Here is a 7,270-nt window from a genome sequence, read left to right as displayed (position 1 = left end):
CTCAGTCACTCACCATCGTGAGTGCTATTCTTGGCTTTTGTCCCTTGGAGCCGTGCCATTTTACACTTAGAGTGTAATAAAAAACATTTTATGGAAGGCGTAGTGGCTGCTTGGGCTAGGTCCATGACTTTGTGTGCTGGCAATCAGCTGCCTAATTCTGTGAGTACGGGTTCGAATCCATACTTTATTGAGGAAATGTATTCCCAAGCACAACGTACGATACATTTGACCACTTTCTAAATGTCATCGTGTATTCATGTTAATCACCATCAAAGGGTGATGGTACCACTTGTTTGCGAAAATGTTAGCGTATCCTGTCACTTGGTGACACCCGTCATAAACACATGCAAAAACAAGTCAATTTTAAACCATCTTTTTTATTTCCTATTTCCAGCAACGACCTGTCAGTCACCTTTCGGTTCTACTTGTCGGGTCGTTAGCACCGGGACTCTACAAAAGGAACATCGCAGCAATTACATAAGCAGGTTGTTAAGAGGCTTCAACAAAGAGTCACACATCATAGACATCCGCCCTCAAGTATGTGTCGCCACTGACACGGACACAAAGAATAATACACCTTATCTCTGTAACGACCAAGGGACTACAAACGGCGGTACTCCGTCTTTGTTCTCTCACCAGAGGGTGCTGATAACTGCCCGGATGAATGAACCCGGGAAGACCTCTGCACGGAGAAATGAAAGTAGTAACATCAGGTAAATCCAGACTGCAACAGAACACCTATTTACATTCCGGACTCAATTAAGTACACATTTTACCTGGTATGCCGGGATGTACTGAGTGAATGTTGAACTTAAACGCAGGTCCTTACAATTTAGGGGAATCGAACCCATGACAACGTGATGAAGGAACGTGTTTAACCCATAGGGCTACCTGACATAAGCCTAAAAGGACAGAAAACTGTGGAGTAAAGCATCGGCATGGCCTGTATTAGCTTTAAATTAATTTTACCCCCGATATAACATTTTCTAATCGAATCCCGTTTGAAAATTGTGATCCGTGATGATCAGGGCCCGTTTCACAAACTATGGTAGTGATACGAGGGCGGTGGGGTGGCCTAGTGGTTAAAGCGTTCGCTCGTCACGCTTAAGACCCGGGTTCGATACCCCAAATGGGTACTACGCGTGAAGCCCATTCGTGGTGTCCTCCGCCATGATATAGCTGGAATATTGCTGAAAGCGACGTATAACTAACCTTACTCACTCACACGTAGCGAGTTTCAGGCTTAATGTTATACCCGCGGCCTCAGGATATCATACTAACCACGCTATGCCACGCAACGCTTTAAAGCATCTTCCTGGTATTAGACGTTGACTTGTGGATGTTTCCGGGGGTGTTGACGTCCTTGTAGGAGTTCCTAGCGTTCTGCTGACCCCAGGTATGTGAATATTAGGGTGTAACGAACATATTTTGGACATATAGGAAATAAACACGTCTTAAAGCACGTCTCGTTCAGACTGTACGTCAGTAACATGTCTCTGTTGTTGCGTGAGTTGATGAGTTGATTGCAAGTTAGTGCAATGATGGCGTGTGAGTTGACGCCGTTGTCCTGTGTAAATGTCTGGGCATTGCATCGGCCTCTGGTGACCAGCGAGTCGCAGGTAGATTGAGTGAGTGAATGAGTGAGATAAAAGTTATAAATAGAATCCACGCTTTAGAAACTGATGTGTTGTTATAAGAAGTGAGTGAGTGAATTTAGTTTTACGCCGATTTTAGCAATATTACAGCAACATCACGGCGGGGGACACCAGAAATGGGCTTCACACATTGTGTTATAAAAAGTTGAGTTGAGTTGAGTTGGGGTTTACGTCACATCACATCGGCATTGTTCCAGCCATATAGTGACGAGATCAAGTTTCCATTCATTACCATTTTTAAGTCCAAGGTCCAAAATGGTTATATTTAAAAAAAAATATATATATATACATTACATTTTTATTTAAAAACAGAAAATGTCGTAGCACTAAATACAAGAAGTGATACAATAGAAGAGACATCATAATGTCACGTGACCTCATGTGTAACTGCAGTTTTTGAAGAAAACAATATCTGAAGAAAAAATAGAAATACTATGCTGGCATTGGTAATTCTTGGATGCAGTGTAGTCCACTGTACCACCGTCTAACGTGGACTAAACCCGCCACTTTAAAATGTTATGCTTTTGGTATGTGTTTACAAAAAGTTTGTTTAATACCTTCGTCCAAAAGTTGAGGTAAAAGACCGTAATGAGAAACATGCATCATATGGGGACTTGAAAGTTCATTTTGACATTGAAATGTATTAAGATATTTTACCTCAAGATTTGAAGATGTCTTTAACGATGAATAGAATGTATTGTCATAAGCTTGAAATTTAAACAGGTCGTTACAACAAAGTTGCAAGAAAACCAACATGGTATGTTTACTGCTATCAGCAAAGTGTAAATGTATTGGAAGATGAATATCACTTTCTGCTAGCTTGTCCTGAATACGGTTTTAGAAGAAGCACATGATCATAAGAAAATGTCTGTGGGTGATTCCAAATGAGTCCTGATTGTTTCATCTTCTCTTGTGCGTTGCTATCATTGAAAAGAAAAATATGCTTTGTTATTGTATTCAACCTCCTTCTATACCTTGTATTACAAGACGAGGGTCTCTGTCCAACTCTTCTTATGATTGGTCAATCTTCTGGTCATTTTAAACACAAGAAGGGAAACATGAACAAAGCATATATGATGTTATTATTATAGTTAGTATGCCTCTACCATACCAGTTGTAACAGAAATATGACATAAAATATACCAGCAGTGCCAATAAAGTTGTCACTAATACACACGGACTGCAACTTGTTACAGTGGCGACAATAATTCCCATGGTCATATTACACGCTATAGACCACCCATTTGTAGAAAGACAGCACTACAATGCCTATAGTGATATATACGTGCTCCCATTCCGTGCCATACGTCAGTACGTCACCCTGGATAGTTAGTCTCACCTGGGACGTGACTGCTAATTAGGCCCGTGGGTGACAGCCGATCACCCGACTTGCTACAGAACAAACTGGGCGCTTGTCTGTACCGGAAATAGCAGACAGAGCCAATCACCCAGAGCGATCAGTCAATGATATGGTTCCGCCTGTCACGCACGCCTATCGACGAACAAGGTGATATTATAGTTCTGCTACAATTAACAATTATACAACATTGTCATATCATTTACAGATTGTATTTTAGATTTCACGGGTCATTGAAATGAACTTTAACTATGAATGAAAACTGTGTATGAGTAACAATGGTATTACAATGTAAATAACAACGTCACTAATATGTTGTGTTTCTATTAACCTGTGCTTCTAGATTATTCGTCGAATATTCCTGAACACACCAATACAACAGCTGAAGGCATACTGACCCGTTCCATCCTCCATCCATATATATTACACCTGCATGGCACTGACCACCATTGCAGAAGAACAAACTGGGCGCACTACAAGTGAAACAAAACTAAGGTAATTTGTTAATATCCAAGATGATTATCATTCAGAGATAACTTGTTCATATTTTCAGAATTTGTTATAATTATTATGCACAACATCATGTATATATCATGTGAACCTATACAAGTATTATGGAGCGGCATTAATATAAGCCTAACATATGTTATATTTGGGATTACACTTTCTTAGTAAAGTACAGATTCTAGTACTTTTTTGGGTTGAGTCCCATCCGGGATTCGAACCCACAACCTCAGAGTCAGGCACCTAATCGCCTAGACCGCTCAGCCACCGCGGCTTCCACAAAAATGGAAGTCCGACAACTGGTAGTCTAGACTGTGGACTTTGTGTACCCCTCTGATAAGTGTTAATTGGCACGGCTCCCGCGGCCGAAATATTCAATGGCATTGTGTATTTCATTAATAAAAGCCGTTTAGGCTTCTTTGCCAATCCTTTTCGTTCCCGAATAAAATATGTTTAAACCAGATGTAGTTATGCAGTGTCAAAGACAGTAGAGATACTTACCAACTTAATTCTTTACAGTCACTGTACCTGGTGATCAAGACGACTTCTGGTAGGGATGGTTACAGTTAAGAGTGAGTGAGTTTAGTTTTTAGTTTTAGCAATATTCCAGCAATATCACGTCGGGGGAGACCAGAAATAGGCTTCACACATTGTACTCATGTGGGGAATCTAACCTGGGTCTTCTGCGTGACGAGCGAACGCTTTAACCACTAGGCTACCCAACCGCCCCGTTACAGTTAAGAGTATATATACAGGGAGATTCACATAGGAGGAAGGAGTAAGGAGTTTCTTGAAATTCGCATAGGCCAGTTGGCCGAACAATACATAACAGAATGTATTACTATTTACCAGTTGGCCGAACAATACACATAACAGAATGTATTACTATTTACCAGTTGGCCGAACAATACGCATAACAGAATGTATTACTATTTACCAGTTGGCCGAACAATACGCATAACAGAATGTATTACTATTTACCAGTTGGCCGAACAATACACATAACAGAATGTATTACTATTTACCAGTTGGCCGAACAATACACATAACAGAATGTATTACTATGTACCAGTTGGCCGAACAATACACTTAACAGAATGTATTACTATTTACCAACGTACAATGTGCAACACAATAACATAAAATGTTTCTTCTTTTACTTTTCTTACTTGGGCCCAGGTACCTCCACTTATTAGTTATTTTAGTCATAATAGCAATTCATTTAGATTCGTTTCATCATTAATATAATGTTCTTCCACTTAAGATTCTTAATCGCATGTACATTTGACCAGTTACACACGTATGTTACAGTTGTCTGGATTTAGCAAAGTATGTACGTCTATATTGACAGCGGGAATCATCGGCAATAGTTGGTGAGTCGAAGACAGCATTGATTCTCCAATTGTACCTTTCCAGCCGCCAATCTTTAAGGTAGAAAATGATTGTAAGTGAGAAATATAATAAGTCCTTATAGATTATCTCTTTCGTAATGTCATGATATTGATAATTATTGACTATAGTTTATATGGGTTTTCATGCCTCCCTTCACAATCAGTTGGTACCCTACTTCCTTGACATTTGACTACGCTTGGCATTTTGAAAACTTGTCTATTGATCAGAGCGGGTAATAACGAAAACAACAACAACAAAACCAACATAAAAACAAGACACCCCCCAAAACACAAAACAAACAACAACCACAACAAAAATTTATTCGTTTAAAAATATTTTTATTCTCCTAGAGAAATTGTATTTTTTAGAATAGAAATATCATTTTTAAACGTATCCTGACTCGTACGATTTGACCCATAATATATATCATTAGAACAGTCTGTTTAGAGGTATATTTATTTAATCCCATATTGTACATTACTATAAATATCGCACAGCTACAGTCTCTGAATGACTTAGAATATTAATTCAGTTACGGCCCTATGGGTTTCAAAGAACATATATGTCTGTTTGTACATGTCTGTCTGTATGCTGAAAATGCCCTCTATATTATTGGCAGATATATGTAACCTGAACAATCACCCCGGTCTCTGGGAAGGCCACAGATAAATACTGCCACGGATATAGTCCTCGAGTCCTTAATCTCCTCTGAATAAACGTATTCCAAATTCCAAGATTTACGAGTTCTCTACGTTACATGACGGTTACCAGCCACGCTCAGAACAAGTACATGTTATAACAAGCACCATGATTCATGCGACAATGAAAACAATTATTGTCGAGGGTTCCTTTATGTCGTCAGAGCACCACGTCCTGAAGTACGTTTTACTAGTACAGCGATATATACCTACTTCTACATGCGTAGCAGGGAGATCAGAGCACGGTGACGTCAGAATGTCGCCAATAATCCAAGATAAGAATCTTACTACAATTTCATGAGTTCTGACAAACATATAGAATATACACACAGCCATTTTACAACCCGTTATCCAGGTAAGGACGAGAACCTTGAAATACACACATTTAACAGCCCTTTGACGAAGACCGCCCGTCCCCCGGGCCTGTAATTAACATCTAGCCATGCAATAAATATAGTTTGGTACATGTCGGTGAGGTTGTAAAAGCTTTGTCCCCCCATTCTACAGGTGAAAACTGACCATCGGCACCCTGGGTCAACAGCCAGCACCTCCCACTCAATTACCCTGACAGTAACCCGAGACGTTCTGACTGTGACTGGGCCAATAGAACAGCGATCGTCAAGTAGACGGGCGTTAAGGCAGCGTGCCTCACCTGTTTGACTTTTGGCTTTGATCAGTGATATTGGAATTAGGGTGTGGTCGATGTATGCCTGATCAGCTGTTGTAATTACACTGCTTTTAGGTCTGAAGTGGCAGAAAATGTTCCAAGAATGTGTATCCCTCTTTTGTGTTTATCTCTGTGTCTGATACAATAACACAGGCCTTGGTGGCAGCGTGTGACATGTACTAGTCGTGCGTTGTGTGATTGAAATGAAATGATATTTTCGTCACGGAAAGAATGCTAATGTACACAGCTTGAGTTCGCTTTAGAGTCCCAATATAAGTCTGTGACAAAATATTTCTCATATTTCTCAAACTCTGCCACTAAAGAATGGTAGTTTGTCAAACGTTGAGTCGTGCCTGAAATGAAAGTATTCGTGTTAGAATTGGCCTTAAGAAACCCATGGTTGTCCGTAGAAGCTGGTCTGGCTCCGGTAATCAGAAGTGCTGACTTGGTTGATGGATGGCATCTTAGACTGATTCTCATCATGTCAATCAATGGATTGTATTTAGAGTCCAGTATTTACAGCCGACGCTGGTACATGTCTGAGTATGGCATCATCCACTCATCCACCCAACCAACCAACTCCACCACCCAACCAACCAACCCACTACCAACCTACCAACCAATCAACCTACCAACCAACCAAACCACCAAACAACCAACCAACCACCCAACCCACCAACCAACCCACCAACCAACCACCCACCCACCCACCAACCCACCAACCAAACAACCAAACAACCAACCAACCCACCAACCAACCCACCAATTTGGTTACCCCAAATTAAACACACTGCAGTCGCAGCGGTAAGATCATTTTATGAAATCAAACCCTTCCTCTATTCCATGTACCTTTGTCTCGAGTTAACGCCGTATTATTCAGATAAAATCACATAGAATGCATCATTAATTTAAATACTTCCCCTGCGCTTCGTGAAGTAGCGCTCCGGTGTGAAGCTAACGTTTATTCATAGCAACGAACCAGGGTCAATGTTCACAA

General features: G+C 40.5%; 1 long non-coding RNA gene across 2 annotated transcripts; it reads right to left on the bottom strand.

Annotated features, from left to right (window-relative positions):
* Positions 1–357: 357 nt before the first annotated feature.
* On the bottom strand, positions 358–3,056 carry LOC124270476. 2 transcript variants are annotated; one of them, XR_006896812.1, is made up of 2 exons: positions 2,995–3,056; positions 358–680 (listed from the first exon to the last, which is right to left on the bottom strand). It is a non-coding gene; the product is annotated as an uncharacterized LOC124270476 (long non-coding RNA). The 2 variants fall into 2 exon arrangements; XR_006896811.1 differs by lacking the exon at positions 2,995–3,056 and adding an exon at positions 1,282–1,391.
* Positions 3,057–7,270: the final 4,214 nt, after the last annotated feature.

This window comes from Haliotis rubra, unplaced genomic scaffold (assembly GCF_003918875.1).
Source record: "Haliotis rubra isolate DU_JTF1 unplaced genomic scaffold, ASM391887v1 Scf152, whole genome shotgun sequence".
Lineage (NCBI taxonomy): Eukaryota > Metazoa > Mollusca > Gastropoda > Lepetellida > Haliotidae > Haliotis > Haliotis rubra.
The sequence above is the reverse complement of the archived record's forward strand: the minus strand, read 5'-3'. Positions and strand labels throughout refer to the sequence as shown.